Here is a 21,392-nt window from a genome sequence, read left to right on the forward strand (position 1 = left end):
TTATATTTATTAGCTATTAGTACTTCCTCCTCTGTGAATTTCTTCCTCAAATCTTTTGCCCATTTTTTTCTTAAATTAACTGTCTTTTTTTAAAACATGCCTCCAATGACTTCTTGGCAAAGATTTCTTAAAGAAGAAACAGAAAATGCTAATCATAAAGAAAAGAAATGATAAATTTGAATTCTTCAAAATTAAAAACTTCTGTTCATCAAAAGACATAAAATACTGAGAAAATATACAAACTGTACAATGGGAGAAAATATTCATATTCTATATATCTGACTTGACTCTAGAACATGCAAAGAATAACCCCTCCACCCAACACACACACACAAAATGGGAAAATGGTTTGAATAGACACTTTACAAAGTAAGGTATGTGAATGGACAATACACATATGAAAAAGTGATCAACATCATTTGTCACCATGGAAATTCAAATTAATGAGATGCTACTCTAGTACCACTAGCTAAAAAGAAAAAGGCAACACTAAATGTTGGTAAAGATGTGGAGCAACCAAACTCACATATTTTTGATGAGTGGGTAAAATAGTAAACTTGCTTTGGAATCCAGCACTTTCTTAGAAAGTTAAACGTCTACCTTGTGAGCTAGTAATTTTACTCCTAGATATTTATCTAGACCAGCGGTCCCCAACCTTTTTGGAACCAGGGACCAGTTTTGTGGAAGGCAGTTTTCCACAGACCGGGGAGGGGGTGGGGGGATGGTTCAGGCGGTAATGTGAGTGTTGGGGAGCGGCAGATGAAGCTTTGAGCACTCTCCCACTGCTCACCTCCTGCTGTGCAGCCCTCTTCCTAACAGGCCATGGACCTGTACTGGTCCTTGGCCCAGGGGTTAGGGACCCCTGATGTAGACAAATGAAAGCAGATATTCACAAAAAGCCTTGTATAAGAATGTTCACAGCAACTTCTGTTTTTGTTATAGTAACCAAAAACTGGAACCAGCCTGGTTTCCATCGATAGAACTGACAAACAATTAGTGCAACAATTAGTGCACAAACTACTAAGCAATTAAAACAAACACACTACTGATAATATGCAGTTACATGGATAAATCACACAAAACATTCTGCTGAGTGAAAAAAGCTTCATATAAGACAGTACATACTTTATAGTTCCATCTATAGGAAGAGCTAGAACAGACAAAACTAAACTATGATAATAAGTATTGTTAAAAACAAGACAACAGGCCCAAAATGGAGTTGCTTATGCTAAGCCCCACAGCACCAAATCAAGACTTAACCTACTAAGATTTTTGGCTCTCCAAGAAATAGAATCTTAAACCAGTTAATCAGGAATTGCCTGATCAACACTAGTTAGGTTATTTGTCAGAGAGACCTGTGCCATCCCCTAAAAAGTGACCTTGCAGTAACCAGTTTTTGTCTAGTGAAACTTCCTTGTTCTGCTCCCTTTTGCCTACAAAAATCTTTTATTTTGTACAGCTCCCCTCAGCTCCTTTCTATCTATTAGAGTGAATGCTGCAATTCGTGAGTCATTGAATAAAGCCAATAATATCTTTAAAATTTACTCAGTTGAATTTTGTTTTTTAACAATTTGGTGGCAGTAATGGGACCCAAAAGAGACATCTGATGGCTTCAGGGATGATGAGAAACATAGGCATTGGTACCTGCAAACCCTTTGAGGTCTCTTTCTCATCATTTCCAAGGGCCATGGGTAAGTTGCTCTCAGATCTGAGCTCCACTCTCTTTGTGTTGATCTCCCAATATAATTGGCTTTCCAGTCTAGGGTTGTTGGGTCAGTCTAGACTGACTGGAGGCTATAACAGAGCATTAGTCCTTGGCCCTCTGTGAGTCCACAGTCCCAGTCCAGATTTAGCAGGTCAGCTTGAGCTGGCAGACAGTTCCACCTGGAACCTGAATCCATAGCCCTTGGTTCAGCCTACAGTCCCCATTTATTGGGGTCTGCTGATTCAGTCTGTTCATTTTGGGAACTGCTGGTAGTGTACACCTAAGACTTTCTCTTGGTCAGTCCACAGTACTATCTCTTTAGTTATTGCTCATTTTGTTTCCTTGGTTATTGTTGGTTTCTGTTATTATGCACATAAGGTAAAGGAATAATAGGCTCATTGTTAATGAGAACCTTGGAAGCCAGAGCCACAAAGTTGCTGGGCAGGGGCAAGAACCTAAAAGCTGTTGGAGTTCTCACCATCTAACTCTTAAGACTAATGAACTAGGATAAGTTGGTCATGGAATGGGTTAGATTGCTGCTAGGTCACCCACCCAGCTCAAGAAAATTTCTGTGCAACGTAGTACACTATTAAAAAGCCACAAAATCCTCAATCCAGTTACACATCCCTCTTAGGTATTAATTTGGTTCCCAGAGACCTAAGGCTTAACTAAAGAAATGGGATCCTCAAGTTTCAAAGAACTGAACACACCACCTTCCAGCACAACTGCTTATTTTATATCTAGGGACTATGGTCCCAGAAGCTGTAGATATCCACAATAAGGGAAAAATCTCACTAAGACAACCTCGAATTACAATCGCCATTATGGGGAACATTCCAATTAGAAAAGATTATTCATTTAAGAAGTGCACTTGTATCCAAGGGCTCAAAAATGAAAAGAAATAGAATGGGATACCTATTTTAATTGGCATGCAGAAGCCTCCAAAAGCCTTCAAGATTCCAAAATACCTTCATTGAAAGATTTATTTTAAAAGGCTAATGAAAATTAAAGACACAAGAGGTACTTAAAACAAAAGACTTAGACTGACATGATTCATACTACTCCCCTCTGTCCTCCTTTACCTGAGTATTCAGAGTCTACTAATCCTCTCTCTGAATTACCTTTCCACTCTGAAGCAACTACAGAGCCATAAACAAAATTCTGCCAAGTTAGTGACCTTACAGACACATCCATATTTATCCTTGAAGGAGGACCCCCATATGCATCCCTTTCAGGGCATTCTCCAATAAACCACTACCAATTATTCTCAGCCAAAGGGAAACTAAAATTAAAGTTAACAGAAAATCTTGCCAAATTCTAGTAGATACAAAGCTACACTCTCTACTTTAAACTGCATTCACTCCGAAGTTTGCAGATAAGACCCTGGGAATTCTTATCAGAGTCAGCTCTCCCAGATCTCTGTGTGTAGCACCCACTTGAGAGAGGAAGGTAGAATTTCACGTTGTCCTTTTATTTCCAAATCCAGACCCATCTGTTACTTATCCTTTCTCTCCCAGGGGCAGCCTTGGCCTTCTTGTTTGTCTTGTTTTGTACCCTGAGCACTTGGCTTGGCAACCATAAGGTCAGGGGCACCAAAACTATGGCTGGACAGAAATGTGGGTTGCACCCCACTTGTGGCTAGATATAGCCGGACAAAAATGTAGACTGCGGGCTTCCCTGGTGGCGCAGTGGTTGAGAGTCCGCCTGCCGATGCAGGGGACACGGGTTCGTGCCCCGGTCTGGGAAGATCCCACATGCCGCAGAGCGGCTAGGCCCGTGAGCCATGGCTGCTGAGCCTGCGCATCCGGAGCCTGTGCTCTGCAAGGGGAGAGGCCACAACAGTGAGAGGCCCGCCTACCGCAAAAAAAAAAAAAAAAAAAAAAAAAAAAAAAAAAAAATGTAGACTGCACTCCATTTCTTACTAGGGCCCTACCAACTATTGCCAGTTTTGAAGGGAATTGTCTTAAGTTTTTGTTTCTTTGGTCTATCATTAGAAGTGTCTCTGGGTCTTGGGAAGGTAATATCCTTTTTAGTCTTTTGGGGATGCCTCTTGAGGCCAGGGGTTGTTCAGTACTGCCAGGAATATTTACTATTTGTCCCAGATGAACCTGACAAGATATGTGAAAGGAATTTTTTTTTAAACTAACTCTATGGCCAGAAGCTGGCCAAATTGGAAGCTGGTATTCAGAGCCCAATAGGAACTTTTTTTAAGCCCTTCTCCCCTAAACGAAATAAAACTGTGTACCAAGAGGGAAAGAAAAGTATTCCAAAGACAAACAGCTCTAAGTCTAGAACATAGGAATCTTTTTATTTCCGTCTTAGTTGAAGACCTTCTTCCTGATATAAAGAAGCAAACTGAAGATAATGCAGTTGGATGGGTGGGTCAACCCATGATGTCTTTTATGTTACAATCCAATTCTTTGAGGAATTAAAAACACTGTCCTAGTCTTATATATTGAATCTTTGCAAGAACAGAAATGCAGCTTTAGAAGCAATTCAAAGCCCACTTATCCTTTTTACCAATCCCAGAACCTCCCCTATTTTTCTCAAAAGGTTTGTAGTTATTGTAAAATTCTGGCCTTAGGAAACAAAAGTCCTTCTTGGAGGATCTTGCATTCTGTTCCTGTGCCTTTGAAATGTAAATGTTCTACCTGGTCTACTCCTGGAACTCTTATCTAGACCATCTCTTTGAAATGCAAACTTCAGGGAAGTAATTTTTATCAGAAGGAAAAAAAAAAGGAGGAAAATCTATTTGGAAACTAGGCATATGAAAAATCTTAAGTATCTTATCCCTAAATATTAGTAAAAAGCTTTAGCCATCTGAACAGGTAAGCTTAACTTATTTCAACTGCCAGAAACAAAATTTGGATTTAACTATTATAGACTAGACTTTGTTACTGTACCTGACAGCTAAATTTTTAATACAAAAAGTTTAAAATCTCTGTTTTTGTCTGGGTGAAAGGAAAAATCTGTGTATGAAAAGTAGGCAAAGAACATAAAATGACTGGTTATTCCAGAATGAAAAGTAACAGCAACAATAACAACAACAACAGCAAAAATAGGGCAAAATCTGAATAGATATTAAAAAGTTGTGTAAGGTTTGTGGAAAAGCAATCTTGGGAAGGAAATTTTATGTGTGGTTAAGCTGGCTGAGATTGGAATGGATTTATTTATTTATTTTCAATGAGTTTTGATATCAAAAATACACTGGTGCAGAATTAGAATTTGGTTTTCACGCTGCTAAAAGGACAAAGTTATATTGGACTTTTGGCCTGCTTTTGATAAGCAGTTGTGAATGTATCTTTACCTTTTAAGTAATCTGCCTGGACGGCAAAGATTTGGTGTCTTAGCAAAATTACTGTATTTCACGTTGACTTAGTAAAATAATTTACTGTACTTCACATTGTCTTTATCATCTTTAATTACTTAAGGAAACCCAGTCTTCTCAATATTAGAAGAGCCAAGTTTTACTCACAACTACGTAACCTTCTATATTTGCCTTTAATATCTTCTACCGTCACTTTGGTTAAAGTATGATTCCATAATGATCTGTGATCCGATTTTGTCAAATGTTCAAACCCTTAGACGTTTTGACAACTTACCTAAATCAAATTCTAAATGGAGTCTTTTTGACCTCAGAATAAATAACTTTGAGATTTCCCAGAGGGCCCCTAGAAAACCTCAAAAGATTTGTCTCTCACATGGTAAAATGTTAACCTAATTAGGTTTATTTGATATGTTAAATTACATGAGAAAAAATATCCAGTAAGAAGTGATGCTAAACCTTCTTAGGTTATATTTATATGGAGGCATGTGTTTAACATATGTGTTATGAAATTCCTAGAACTCTGATATGCCATGGTATAATGTTATCAGTCATAATTCCATTTATTATCTCAAAGTGTTGTATATCACAGAAATGACCGAATTTCCTTGTCAATTTCGTTATAATGAGCGCTCATCATATCTTTAACAATGGGCATTTTAAAGTCTTTTGTCATTTACATACAGTTGTTGTTTTATTCTTATGCTTTTGCAAAAGTGAGATTCATGGAAAGGACTCTACCAAGTACTCTTGACCACTGACACTGCTGCCAAATTACAAGGTGTCATATTTCACAACTGAAGAAGGCTCCACCTGACATCTGGTTCTGGGCAAAAGCTCAGGACTTCAAAATCAAATTGACTAGGAAGCAAAGTAACCAACATTAAGGTAGACTGCTTCCTCCAAAGGTGTTGGATCAAGAACATTTCTTTCCATTCCTCCTTCCCTCTCTGTCCATCCTTTTCCTAATTCTTACACTGTGAAGGTCTTTTTGATTCTTTTATTCACCTTTTGCCTTGTTTTGTCCTGGAAAGATAAAGCCATTGTTCACATATATCCAACTTCCAAATAATTGTTGGATTTGCCATGATGTTGGTGATGCTGTAGTTCTTCCCATCTCCAACTAATCCCTGATTTACAATGCCTTAGTTTCTCTGGAACAAACTCATCCCTTTATTGTGTAAAGCTCCCTAACTCTGTGGGTCCATTTTCCTGCCTCTGATTAACAACTCCAAACTCAGGGAAACTTGCATCCAGGCTCTGTACAAAGAAAGGTACACAAGGCAAGAGTAACCAGAATAAAACTACGTATGCAGTCTACAGACCCTTAAGTTTTACTGGCCCCTGTGGCTGTCACCTTTCCAGTCCTGAGCCACAGACTCAAACTGGAATTATCTGGAGACATTCATGATTCAAAATTTGCTTTCACTGGCAGATCACTACTCCCCTGGCTAGAAGTAAATGCAAATGAGGCTATGATCAGGAATATCTCAACTCTTGAAGATATTGCAGAACCTGTTGCTAAAGCAATAACTGCTCAACAGAAATCCCTAGACTCTCTGGCTGAAGTTGTTCTTAATAATAGGATTATCTTTTAGCAGAGCATTGAGATGTTTGTGCTATGGCCAACACTGCTTGCTGCACTTGGATTGACATTTCTGGGGAAGCTAAAAGTCAGTTACATAAGATCACTGAACAAGCCGTTTGGCTTAAGAAAGTGATTCCTTCAATAGAGTTTTTCTTTGACTTATTTGATTCTGATTGGTTTGGGTCTTAGAGACCATGGCTCTGAAGTGAACTCCAGACATTAGGAATTATCATGCTCATTATAATAATCATAGTAGTCTCCCTGGTGTGCTGTATTCTCTCAAAACCTTTAAATACATGTTCACAACCACCACCACAAATCAAATGATCTCCCTAAGACTAGAATGTCAGAAAAGGATCAAAAAGAAAGGCTGACTTAAAGAATGTGAACCCAATGTCATGACCTGTAAATACCACAAAAAGATTCAGAAGAAAGAAAAAAAAAAAAAATGGGAGAACTCCAGAGAGTTAAGCTTGGAATAGCATTAATACATTAAATTTTGATCACATCTCTCAGACTGAGAGTCTGATCAAAAGGGGGAATTGTAAAAAACAAGACAACAGACCCAAAATGGAGTTACTTATCCTAAACCCCACATCACCAAACTGAGACCTAACTTAATTATAGTTTCAGCTTTCCGGGAAATGGAATCTTAAACCAGTCAATCAGGAGTCACCTGATCAACACTAGTGAGGTGATCTGCCTGATAGATCCTTGCCATTCCCTAAAGGAAAGTGGCCTTGCAATAACCAAGCTGCTTTTTTGTTTAGTATAACTTCCTTGTTCCTGCTCCCTTCTCCCTATAAAAGTCTTTCATTCTGTACAGCTCCTCAGAGCTCCTTTCTATCTGCTAGATTGGCTGCTGCCTGATTCATGAATTGCTGAAAAGCCACTAAGATCTTTCATATTTCCTCAGTTGAATTTTATTTTTTAACAGAATTTTAAAAGTAATTATTTCTAGGGGCTGGAGATTAACTGGGAAGGGTAATGAGGGAGCTTTCTGGGATGATGGAAATATTGATATTTTGTTTCTTGATAGTGGTATGAGTTAAATATATAATATGTGCATTTGTCAACACACATGGAACTATATACACTTTAGATCAGTGCATTTCACAGTACGTAAATTGAACTGTGATTTTAAAATTTTATTTGCTTAGAATGATGATTGGTTGGTATTCAAAAAAGACCATGAGTTTAAATGAATTATAAAGATGTCCATTAGCTTAAAACCTTATATTTGCTTGAAGAAAATCAGTCAGGCTTCTTAATATAGTTTATTTGCATTTGGACACCTAATTTCATTCAAAGTCTTTTGAACTGACCCTTTGAAATACATAATACATTAAAGATCAGAATAAATGATTCCAAATGTTGAAGCTAAAATGCAGATATTGTAGCTACAGAGATCTATACAATTATTAAATTTGAGTTATAAATTTGATTTTGAAATTCTTGGTCACCTAAGTGAAAAGTGAAACACAATAATTATATAACCTTCAATATCTAGCTTTTAAAAAGTGCAGTTCCACATGGTGAGCAAAGCTTTTTCTAGCATTTAATCTTGTTAGACAAAGCAAAAAGAACAAAAAGGCCAAATAAAACTGACTTCTAGGTCTTATAAGAAATTTAGTATAAGCTAATGTAGAACTGCTCTAAATTATAAGACAAGCAAAGACACTAATTTCCCAGCAGGGAAAGATACAAAGCTAATACTGGAAAAAAAAGAAGGGGATTAAAAAAGTTCAGGAATACATGGGGAATGCCCAGCAACTCCACCCTTTCTAGATCTTGTTTGCCCAAGAGTGCAGCAAATGGATGTATCTTCTCTACCAAGAGAGAACACTTAGGGGAAAAACATGTTGTCTTGGTCTAAATCCTATATTTATAGGGACAAAAAATTGTCTTTGTCTAAATCCTATATTTATAGGGACAATTCCTTTTCCTGAGTGATATGATATATATATATATATATATGTGTGTATATATATATGTACATATATATTTAAAAATTTAACAATGGAAAATGGGGGTAAAAAGAGCATTAGGTAAGGAATCTGGGCTGTATAGTTTGTAAAGGCAACCACTGAGAGATTTACATATGCACCTCTAGTAAATACCCAGGGAACTCTATTAGTGGTTTGCAAATTTTGATATACCTTGGATGCCTCTGGGGAACTTGTTCACATGCAGATTTTCCACTCTGATAACAAAGATTCAAACTCAATAAAGGCCTAGAAATTTGAGGCCAGAAATCTGCAAATTCAGTGAGCACCCCAGGAAACTCTGATGTAAGTGTAATAAGACTACCTTAGAATAAGAATAACTTGTTTTATGGGATCACAGATCTCTGTGCTACAGAGGCAGTCTGATCATGTCAGTGAGAGAAGCAGGTCTGACAAGACAGTTGAGAGTTGGGAACAGGCAGCAAACAAAAAAATTTTTGTTTTTAATGTAGGCAGCTAATATTTTAAAACAAAGCAAAACCAAACATGTGGATATGGTCAAAGCATAGCTTCTAGCCAGATAAAGTGTTTCTACAGGCCATCAGTTTGCAAACTCTGATCTTGGCATTGGTCATGTTCTAAAGAGTCTGTCTTTCCGATATTAATCAACCTAAATAAGTATCCATAAATTGCTAAATCACAGTCAACAAGATTTTCCTTTCTGGTGATTTCAAAATTACCCCTGTATTGTACTTAATGGAGAAGATCCATAGCCATTTTATGCCTGATAATTTAGTGCTGTATCTGTCATTTTCTACACAAAGTAGTATTCTCACTAACTTTCAACCAGAAAGATCACCAGCCTCTGCACAGGGATGGGTAACATAGATGCCAAAAGGCAGGGCCAATTTTTTCCAAAGGGAAAGAAAGGAAAGAAAATCTGCTTAAGTATGTAAACAAGGACTTGGTGGGGACCCAAGACTTCTATTGTGCAGGGTTTGAAAGAGAGGATTTGACTGAGACAAATTTCAGGGCAGTGAAGGTATTTGCATTCAGCCCTTGAAGTTCTTGAGGGAAGGTCAGTGTGAATCCATGGAATGCCTGACTTTGGATAAGCTGTCTCCTGCTGAGCTCATTTGCATAATTAGTGGCAAAAATGTAATCTTGCCACCCTCTTTAATTTTCACAATAATATTTTGATGCAAACCTTTAAAAAACATTAATAGCTTAAACTTAGTCTACCAGTGATAGAAAAAAATGTGGCAAACATTATATTGCTCCTAATTTCTCAGTAAAATAAAACAACATATGTAATTAGCATAATGAATTGGTTATGTGTAAAACCTATTTTCCATAAACATGTTATACGTTCTATCAACAGTAGCTAAATTCAAAGTTAAAGCCCACCATGGATAATGTCACTATCAAAAATTCATCTTAAAAATATTAAAAATAAAAGAAGAAAATCAAAAAGAAGGAAAATTTTTAAGAATCGGAAGCTTATTATTATTATGTTGATATTTTTCTTACTATTAAAGTAGTCATTCTTCTAGGAGTTTTGCAAATATTGATTCATTAAAATTGTTCTACAAGCAGATCATAATATTTGAAGAAATATAGACAAGTAATTGACCAATTTGAGTTTTTTTCCTTATATCAAGTGCCAGTAATCCATAATTACATTATTTGTTTTCTTATCGAGTATCCATTATTACTGTTTCACTTGATGTGGTAACAAGAATAGAAATCATTCTTGGCTAGTGATATCATTAAATCTGAGAATATAAAATATTCATATAGATGTCAATATAAATTTGAGAACTTCAGATCAAAGTCACTATGTGAAGGTTTTAGACATTCAGAGATGACATAAAGGAAGTTTCAAGCTGGAGATCTATAAGACATCTGTCTCTTACCAAGTTAAAAAAAAATTTTAAACTCATTCTACAAGGCCACCATCACCCTGATACCAAAAACAGACAAAGATGTCACAAAAAAACAAAACTACAGGCCAATATCACTGATGAACATAGATGCAAAAATCCTCAACAAAATACTAGCAAACAGAATCCAACAGCACATTAAAAGGATCATACACCATGATCAAGTGAGGTTTATCCCAGGAATGCAAGGATTCTTCAATATACACAAATCAATCAATGTGATACACCATATTAACAAACTGAAGGAGAAAAACCATATGATGATCTCAATAGTTGCAGAAAAGGCTTTTGACAAAATTCAACACCCATTTATGATAAAAACCATCCAGAAAGTAGGCATACAGGGAACTTACCTCAACATAATAAAAGCCATATATGACAAACCCACACCCAACATCATTCTCAATGGTGAAAAACTGAAATCATTTCCTCTAAGATCAGGAATAAGACAATGTTGCCCACTCTCACCATTATTATTCAACATAGTTGTCGAAGTTTTAGCCACAGCAATCAGAGAAGAAAAAGAAATAAAAGGAATCCAAATTGGAAAAGAAGAAGTAAAACTGTCAGTGTTTGCAGATGACATGATACTATACATAGAGAATCCTAAATATGCTACCAGAAAACTACTAGAGCTAATCAATGAATTTAGTAAAGTAGCAGGATACAAAATTAATGCATAGAAATCTCTTGCATTCCTATAAACTAATGATGAAACATCTGAAAGAGAAATTAAGGAAACACTCCCATTTACCATTGCAACAAAAAGAATAAAATACCTAGGCATAAACTTACCTAAGGACACAAAAGACCTGTATGCAGAAAACTACAAGACACTGATGAAAGAAATTAAAGATGATACCAACAGATGGAGAGATATACCATGTTCTTGGATTGGAAAAATCAATATTGTGAAAATGACTATACTACCCAAAGCAATCTACAGATTCAGTGCAATCCCTATCAAACTACCAATGGTATTTTTCACAGAAATAGAACAAAACATTTCACAATTTGTATGGAAACACAAAAGACCCCGAATAGCCAAAGCAATCTTGAGAAAGAAAACAGAGCTGGAGGAATCAGGCTCCCTGACTTCAGACTATACTACAAAGCTACAGTAATCAAGACAATATGGTACTGACACAAAAACAGAAATATCAATCAATGGAACAGGATAGAAAGCCCAGAGATAAACCCACGCACATATGGTCACCTTATCTTTGATAAAGGAGGCAAGAATATACAATGGAGAAAAGGCAGCCTCTTCAATAAGTTGTGCTGGGAAAACTGGACAGCTACATGTAAAAGAATGAAATTAGAAAGCTCCCTAACACTATTCAAAATGGATTAAAGACCTAAATGTAAGGCCAGAAACTATAAAACTCTTAGAGGAAAACATAGGCAGAAAACTCTATGACATAAATCACAGCAAGATCCTTTTTGACCCACCTCCTAGAGAAATGGAAATAAAAACGAAAGTAAACAAATGGGACCTAATGAAGCTTAAAATCTTTTGCACAGCAAAGGAAACCATAAACAAGATGAAAAAAACAACCCTCAGAATGGGAGAAAATATTTGCAAACGAAGCTACTGACAAAGGATTAATCTCCAAAATATACAAGCAGTTCATGTAGCTCAAATCAAAAAAACAAACAGCCCAATCCAAAAATGGGCAGAAGACCTAAATAGACATTTCTCCAAAGAAGATATACAGATTGCCAACAAACACATGAAAGGATGTTCAACATCACTGATCATTAGAGAAATGCAAATCAAAACTACAATGAGTTACCACCTCACACCAGTCAGAATGACCATCATCAAAAAATCTACAAACAATAAATGCTGGAGAGGGTGTGGAGAAAAGTGAACCCTCTTGCATTGTTGGTGGGAATGTAAATTGATACAGCCACTATGGAGAACAGTATGGAGCTTCCTTAAAAAACTAAAAATGGAACTACCATATGACCCAGCAATCCCACTACTGGGCATATACCCTGAGAAAACCATAATTCAAAAAGAGTCATGTATCACAATGTTCATTGCAGCACTATTTACAATAGCCAGGACATGGAAGCAACCTAAGTGTCCATCAACAGATGAATGGATAAAGAAGATGTGGCACATACATACAATGGAATATTACACAGCCATAAAAAGAAACGAAATTGAGTTATTTGTAGTGAGGTGTATGGACCTAGATTTGTCATATAGAGTGAAGTAAATCAGAAAGAGAAAAACAAATACCGTATGCTAACACATATATATGGAATCTAAAAAAAAAAAAAGGTTCAGAAGAACCTAGTGGCAGGATAGGAATAAAGATGCAGACTTAGAGAATGGACTTGAGGACACGGGGAGGAGGAAGGGTAAGTTGGATGATGTGAGTGAGTGGCATGGACATATATACACTACCAAATGTAAAATAGATAGCTAGTGGGAAGCAGCCACATTGCACAGGGTGATCAGCTCAGTGCTTTGTGTCCACCCAGAGGGGTGGGATAGGGAGGGTGAGAGGGAGACGCAAAAGGGAGGGGATATGGGGATATATGTATATGTATAGCTGATTCACTTTGTTATACAGCAGACACTAACACACATTGTAAAGCAATTATACTTCAGTAAAGATTTAAAAAAAAAAATTTAGTTTTGTTCCTCTCTAGGGTCAAACATTTTTCACAAGGACATTATTTATTCTCTCAAGGGAAGTAACCTCATTTTTCCTTATATAAATGTTCACTCTCATTATCTTAGAATGATGCAAACATATGTGCATATTAATAATTTTACCTTTTTACAAAGGGCTTCCAAACTGAAGTGTTTCTTTCATTCTTCTTTGGAAAACAGTTATGTAAGCTTAGATAATTCGATACAGCTTGTCCACCTTAGAATCCTATAAACAAGAGATCCCCCACAACACCAAGACAATAACATAGTTTTGTTGTTTTCATCTGTAAAATACTCCTACTGGAATTATCTTGACTGATATACATACTCCACTTTATAAAATTTATGGACAATAGGGCAAGAGAAATTGAGAGAGGATTTGCAACACAATAGAGATTTGTTTTTCTTAATTTTTTTTTTTCTTCATCTCCTCCTGGGCTTAAAACCAAATGGCACTTGGAGTCCTCTAATGTACATGACTAGTATAGCAAAATATCATTATAATATTACCATTAAAGAATATTACAGTTTTCTGGACTTTTAATAATATATGGTCCTCTTAAGCAGGTCATAAACTCGTTCTCAGGATAAAACCAAAAGACAATTTTGTAAGTTATATATCAAAAACTTTTGAGATCTTAATGGATTCTAGGAAAGATTATTAAAGCTCACCAGATATTCCATGTGCTCCCCTATGTTTCCCAGTCTCCCTTGCAATTAAGTTGGGACCATAGACTAGTTCTGACCAGAACATGTGCCACTTTGGGGCTAAGACAGTTAAGAGTCAGCTTGTCCCATCGTCCCTATCTTCCCCTATCATGGAGACCTTGGAAACCACCTGCTCCTGATAGCAAGGCTGAAAGAAGGAGGAGGGCCTTTATAGTTAAGGCACTGAAATTTCAGTCTTGATTGACATATGTATAAAATAAACCAAGGAAGATATGGGGAATAAAAATACTGTATAGGATAGAGTGAAGTAAGTCAGAAAGAGAAAAACAAATATCGTATATTAACGCATGTATGTGGAAACTAGAAAAATGGTACAGATGAACTGGTTTGCAGGGCAGAAATTGAGACACAGATGTAGAAGACAAACGTATGGACACTGAGGGGGGAAAGTGGCGGGGTGGGGATGGTGGTGTGCTGAATTGAGTGATTGGGATTGACATGTATACACTGATGTGTATAAAATGTATGACTAATAAGAACCTGCAGTATAAAAAAAGAAACAACAAAAAAAACAACTAATACTAAACTTTCTTTGGGTTATTTGTATGGAAATATGTTAATATAAATGTTTCAGACATTACATGAAATTTCTAAAAATCTTATATGTTCTGGTATAATGTTATAAGTCATAATTCTAGTTATTACATTAAAATGTATATCTCAGAAATAACTAAATTTCCTTGTCAATTGCATTATTATGCACTTTCATCAGATCTTTAAACGTGGTCATTTTAAAGTCTTTTGTCATTTACAGAGAGTTCTGGGTGTACTCTGATGCTTTTGCAAAAATGTTCCTATAACAGGGTTTCATCTTCAAGGAATTCATGGAAAAGACTGACAAGTACAGGTTTCTGGTAACTGACTATACTGCTGAACTGAATGAATAAGCATTTTCAGAACTCTAATGGAAAACTGATGAATTCATAAAAGTGCTAACAAAAGATCAAGATGAAAAAAACATAATTACATGGGACTGAGTGAACTGATGAGGTTAATTATAATTTTTGTGACTTTCTGTTTGAATTAAAAAAAAAAACCCACAAGGACTCAAAAAAAAAAAAGAAAAATACTGTATAGGACCAGGAGCAGAAAATGAAAAGATGAGTATACAAGCTATGGTCTATGGAGGAACTAGGGACAAAAATCAGAGAAGTCAAAATCTATCACCAAGTTCATGATGTGAGAATGATGTCCATGTTCACATCGTGTTAGGAGGTCAGGACCTAACTGGTGAAAAAAGCAAACTGAAGAGTAAGACAATAAATAGAAGATTCAAAGAAATTTTCTGGGAATTACCTGCAATGATGGCATTTTTCATTGATACCAGCTTTAGGATTATGAGAATGGGCTGGGCTCCTTTCAAGACACATGATTAAAAAGAATTCAATCATGAGCTGAAGAGGAACTAGATTATCCCATTATGGAAGTCAGAAAACATGCCCATATGTATAGGAAATGGATCCTTGGGAGAGCACAATCACTGAGATGTAGAGCATCAATAAGGCAGTGTAGTGGAGTAAATATTTACAAGCATGAACTCTAGTGCCACATTAGCTAAGTTTGAATCCCATAACCACTATTAACTCTCTGTGTGACCTTGGGCAAGTTTTTTTTTACTCTCTGAGTCTCATGTTCCTCACCTATAAAATGAGATTGCTAATATGACTGCATTACAAGGCTGTTGTGAGGACTAAGTGAATTAATTGCATAGAGCACTAGCATGGTGCCTAGTATACATCAAGTACCATGCACTTATTCCCAATTATTTCACTATCAGTCTTGATAACAAAAATCACTTTTAATGAGTTACAACATTCAGCAGAATAAAAGTACTGAACATCAACTTTGATGATACCCTATGTAGTATAAAATTAAAATTTAAGACAATTCACTGCATTAAAGATCATGATTTAATTTTTCAAGTTGAGTGAAATACTTTCATAGGCACCGAGACCCCAGAAATTTCATGATTTTTATTCAGTTTTCAAATGACTGACTACTTACAGAAGTATTTATTTTTTTAAGTGAGAAAGAGAAATGTCTAATTCATTTTGATTTCATGGCTTAAATATTCTAAGATCAAAATTTAACTTATTGTACTATAATGACAGTTATTTGGAATGAAATATTACTCAGGTATGAAAGCTATTATTGAACTTTAGCTCAGTAATGTTAGATGTTATCATTCCAAATATGGAAAATATAAGACAGTGATAGATGATTATCTGATCTGATTTCCATCCCAAATTTGTAAAATAATTTGACAACAATGAGTTCACCAAGAATAAAGCATACATCAAAATAAGGAAGTCTGCAGTATGTATTCCATTTTTCATGCACATCAAATTATCCTTGACATAAGAAATTTGAGTTTGTTGTATTTTTCCTTCTACCATGGTGATTATTCTATCTTGACATTGTTTGTCTTAAAAGTAATAACTGCTAGATATTTCAAGAATCTAAGGGAGGAGGGGAGCACACAAGCATTCCCTCAATTATTATAGATTTTATCACTCTTTTCATTAATTAATAATGAGGATGTTTAGGCTCCCAGTTAACAATCACTAGAAATTTCAGTACCTTATTTAGAAGGTGCATCATTCAGATTACAAATTGATGTAATGAATTCTAATGAACCCTTTCCTCCTACACTGAAGCTTAATCCCTATTCAAAGTGGATTAGTTAGTATTTAAATTTATCATAGGATCAAGAGTGATTAGTGGCCTATCATAAAAAAGAATCCCATGAAAGTCATGGATCTTTATCACATGCAAGACTGAGAGTGAGCTATTTGAAAAGTTCCAAGGATGGTGCATTGTACTGAAAATCTTGTCAATGATGCCTATTCCTGAGATGTTCTACAGTAAAATGCAGCCCCCAAAAAAAGAGGTCCACTTGTAGGAAAAAATTATTCTCTAAGGAATGAAGCAGCTGCATGCAAATGGTTTGCTAAATTCTTATTATCTGCATTTTCATTGACTGCTCAGCTTTGGAATGTGTGACTCTCTCCTTTGCCTGAAAGATTTTCTAAGGAGCTTTTGAAAACATTAAAGCTCCTGAAAGACTTAGCTAAGTTTGAAATTTAACTGAAATGAATATACCAGAGATATGGTTTAGTAATTGAAATTGCCATTTTCCTGTGGTTGTGTTTATGTCCTCTCAGAATAGGTATAGAAGTGAATTATATTTGAGGATACACATTATAATCTCAGAGATACCAGAATAATCAGAGTAATAATGACATCCAAATGCCATATACTTGCTTCGAACTCCATTCTGCTTCTGGGAATGTAACTGATAAAAATATTGTGTAGATCAGAGTTTCTTTTTGATGTATCATAATTAAAAAGTCAAAAGTTTCATCCAAAACATCCCAGGTTTCCTTTAATAAACTATGGAAATATCTTCCCCTGAACTCACAAAACCCATATAAATTGTATTTTTAAGTTCAGTGAATTTACTAGTTTTTTAAACTAGATCCATTTTTTTCTTAGAAAGACACAAAATGTTAATCGTGGTTATTTTTAGGAAGTATGATTGGTTGAATGGCATGGCAGAAGTTATCTTTTTCAGATATCTTCCCCATTGTGTTTGCTTTAGATGCCTGTTCAAATGCCTTTTTGAACTAGTCAAGCTCTACTCTTCAGGTTGCCAATATATCCATTTTCCTCTTTGTAACAGAATCCCCTGATTTGAGCAGAGAATTCTTCATCTCTCCAAACAAATAGGTCTTATATTTTATTTTAATGTACTTGTTAATCTTTATTTTTACTTATAATTTTATACATGTTTTTAGTATAAGGGATCTAAATCCATGCCTTCTTTTTCCCCCAGTGTTTTTTTTTTTACTATTATTGTACTAGTTATTCTGGGAAAATGGAGGACCTGTAAGTTTTATTGTGCATACATAAGTCATTTAATTATGATTACAGGTATAATGTAAAACCTAATATATGTAATTTTTCTCAGTATATATATTTTTCAACTTGTTTTTCAGGTCAAATGGAAATATCCTTCTTTAAGACATTCACGGTTTGAGACTAAGTTTAATATTCCCTTATCATACTCCCCATGATTTTATAAGTACCACTTATATCTTCTCTAAGCCTTTATTTTGCAATATCTGGATCATCCATGTATAGCACAGGGTTTATTTTTTTTATTTATTTTATTATTATTTTTTACATCTTTATTGGAGTATAATTGCTTTACAATGGTGAGTTAGTTTCTGCTTTATAACAAAGTGAATCAGTTATACATATACATATGTTCCCATATCTCTTCCCTCTTGCATCTCCCTCCCTCCCACCCTCCCTATCCCACCCCTCTAGGTGGTCACAAAGCATGGAGTTGACCTCCCTCTGCTATGCGGCTGCTTCCCACTAGCTATCTATTTTACGTTTCGTAGTGTATATATATCCATTCCACTCTCTCACTTTGTCACAGCTTACCCTTCCCCCTCCCCATATCCTCAAGTCCATTCTCTAGTAGGTCTGTGTCTTTATTCCTGTCTTATCCCTAGGTTCTTCATGACATTTTTTTTTCTTAGATTCCATATATATGTGTTAGCATACGGTATTTGTCTTTCTCTTTCTGACTTACTTCACTCCGTATGACAGACTCTAGGTCCATCCACCTCACTACAAATGACTCAATTTCGTTTCTTTTTATGGCTGAGTAATATTCCATTGTATGTATGTGCCACATCTTCTTTATCCATTCATCCGATGATGGACACTTAGGTTGTTTCCAACTCCTGGCTATTGTAAATAGAGCTGCAGTGAACATTTTGGTACATGACTCTTTTTGAATTATGGTTTTCTCAGGGTATATGCCCAGTAGTGGGATTTCTGGGTCATATGGTAGTTCTATTTGTAGTTTTTTAAGGAACCTCCATAGTGGCTGTATCAATTCAAACACCAGCAGTAGCACAGGGTTTCTTAACAAGTGACACTATTGACATTTTGGACCAGATAATGCTGTGCTGAAAAGGGCTGTCCTGTACCTTGTAAGATATTTAAGAGCAACCCTGGCCTCCACCCACTAGATGCCGGTAGCGCCTCCCAAGTTGTGATGATCAAAAATATCTTCAAACATTGCCAAATGTCACTTACGAGACAAAATTGCCCCCAGTTGATAACCACTGGTGTGGCCGTCTATGTAATTACAAAATGGTTTTATATATATTTTCAGGTGTAATCCAAATATCATCCATTTAAAATAAGCAGTGCAAAGATTACTATTCCATTTTGAAGATGGGAATACCAAGGTTCAAGAGTTACTTTTGAATTAATATTGTTTTATCCCCTGAGAAATTACAGCCAAATTTTATGATCACAACTCAAATAATAGAACTGGGAATATTTTAAGAAAAAAAAATTAAATCAATAATGGATGATTTTCACTTTCAATAATAAATGGAACAGCTAGACAAAAGAACAACAAGGAAAAAGAAGACTTGAACAATACTGAAAGCCAACGAAAGTAAACAGACATCTATAGAACACTGTACCCAATACAACAGAGTATGCATTTTTTTCAAGAGCACATGAAACAGTCTCTAAGAAATGCTAGACCATAAAACAAACCTTAATGAACTTAAAAAGATAGAAGCAATACATAGTATATTCTCTGACCACAGTGGAATGAAATTAAAAACCAAAAGCAGGGAAAATTTTAGAAACTAGCAAATAAGTAGAAATTGAACAACACACATAAATAATCAATGAGTCAAAAACTAAAAAGTAAACCAGAAAATACTTTGAGAGGAATGAAAATAAAAACATACCAAAAATTATGAGATGCAGCTAAAACAGTGCTTAAAGGGAATTTATGGCTGTAAATATCTATATTGAGAAGGAAGAAAGATTTTAAATCAATAACTTTAACATGGGAAAAAGAAGAGTGCACTAAATCTAAAGCAAGTGAAGTAAAGACGTAATAAAGATTAAAGTGGAAATTAATGAAATAGAGAAAATATTTGAAAAAATCAGTGAAGCCAAAAGCTGGGTTTTTTTAAAAAGATCGACAAAATTGAATTTTTAGTTAGCTTGGCAGAATGGGGGAGGGAGAGAGAAAGGATATGAGGGCAGGAGGGGGAGAAGGAGGGAGGAAGGGAGAGGGAGAGGGAGAACAAACTCCAATTACTAGAATCAGAAATAAGAGAGGTGACATTACTACTGACCTTATTGAAAAGCAAAAAAGCATTATAAATACAGTGAATAATTGTATGCCAAATAATTAGATAACTTAGATGAAGTGGACAAACTCTTATAACGATACAAACTACTAAAGCTAACTCAGGAAGAAATAGATAATCTGAATGGACCTAAACAACAGAAGAGAGGCTGAATTAGTAATCAATAAAAAACCCACAAAGAAAATCCCAGGCCTAGGTGACTTCAATGGTGAATTTCAAAGGAAAATCTAAAGAATTAATGCTGTATCTTTACAGACTTTCTGAAAATTAGAAAAGGAGGGAACGCTTCCCAACTCATTTTATAACCAAAGTTCATCCTGCCATGAGGACAAAAGTATTCTTTCTTAGGATATATCAAAAGAATAGAGGAACATAAAACTGATAGCCATCATGTTTTCTAAAAGTAGAAACTCTGGAAGAATATTTAACACAAGTTGAACTTATGAGCAAAAATGAGTTGGGGATATCTTGCAAACCAATTTACCTCCACTAAAATAAAGCAACAATATAGTTAGTCCTAGTCACAATAGTAGGTACTTTTAGGAAAGGTGTTTATAAAAAAAATTGTATTGTTTAATCAGACTAACAAACTTATCTTATTCTACATACTGTTAAGTTTGTTCCAACATGCATTGAAAAAATCTTCAAGCACAAGGCCAAAAAAACCTCTTGCAGGAGGTGCTCCAGGTGCCACGCCCATATCCACACCCACCTCACAACTTCAGGAAAGACCAGTACGACTTCCCAACTCCAGTGCCTAAATTTATTTTCCAGAAGAACTTTTTCTGGCCACTGAGGCCCTCTTTGCTACCTGATTAATAGGCCAGAAGTACTACCTACCCTCCTCCAGCAGCCCTCAAAGAATGACTGATGTGCATTGTGTATCCGTATACCCCAGCTTTCTCATCTTTTAGGTAGGAGAACTCTGAAACATGTATTCTACAAAGGTTCCCAGAGTCTTCCAACATGGTGGAATTGACGGGGGGGGGGGGGGTGGTTAGCTCCTGTTGTCCACAGGTTTGCTGGCTTGGCCACAGACTCTCTCACTTTATTTTCTTCCCTGTATCACTTCCCTTTCCTCTACCAGTATTTGCTGCACTTTCCAACTAACTTACTTGTTCCTGGTCTAGTGGTGTACTTTCAAACTGAGACAGTTATGCTTTACAAGACAACTAAAAGACTCCTTTAGCTGAAAACAAAACAAAGCAAAGAAAACAATCTTTTACAGTTAATAAAGTGCATTAAATCATGGAATCTTCTTTAAGATTCTGGGAGTTTTGCCAAT

The sequence above is a fragment of the Mesoplodon bidens genome, assembly GCF_964165515.1.
Source record: "Mesoplodon bidens genome assembly, chromosome: 6".
Taxonomy (NCBI): Eukaryota; Metazoa; Chordata; class Mammalia; order Artiodactyla; family Ziphiidae; genus Mesoplodon; species Mesoplodon bidens.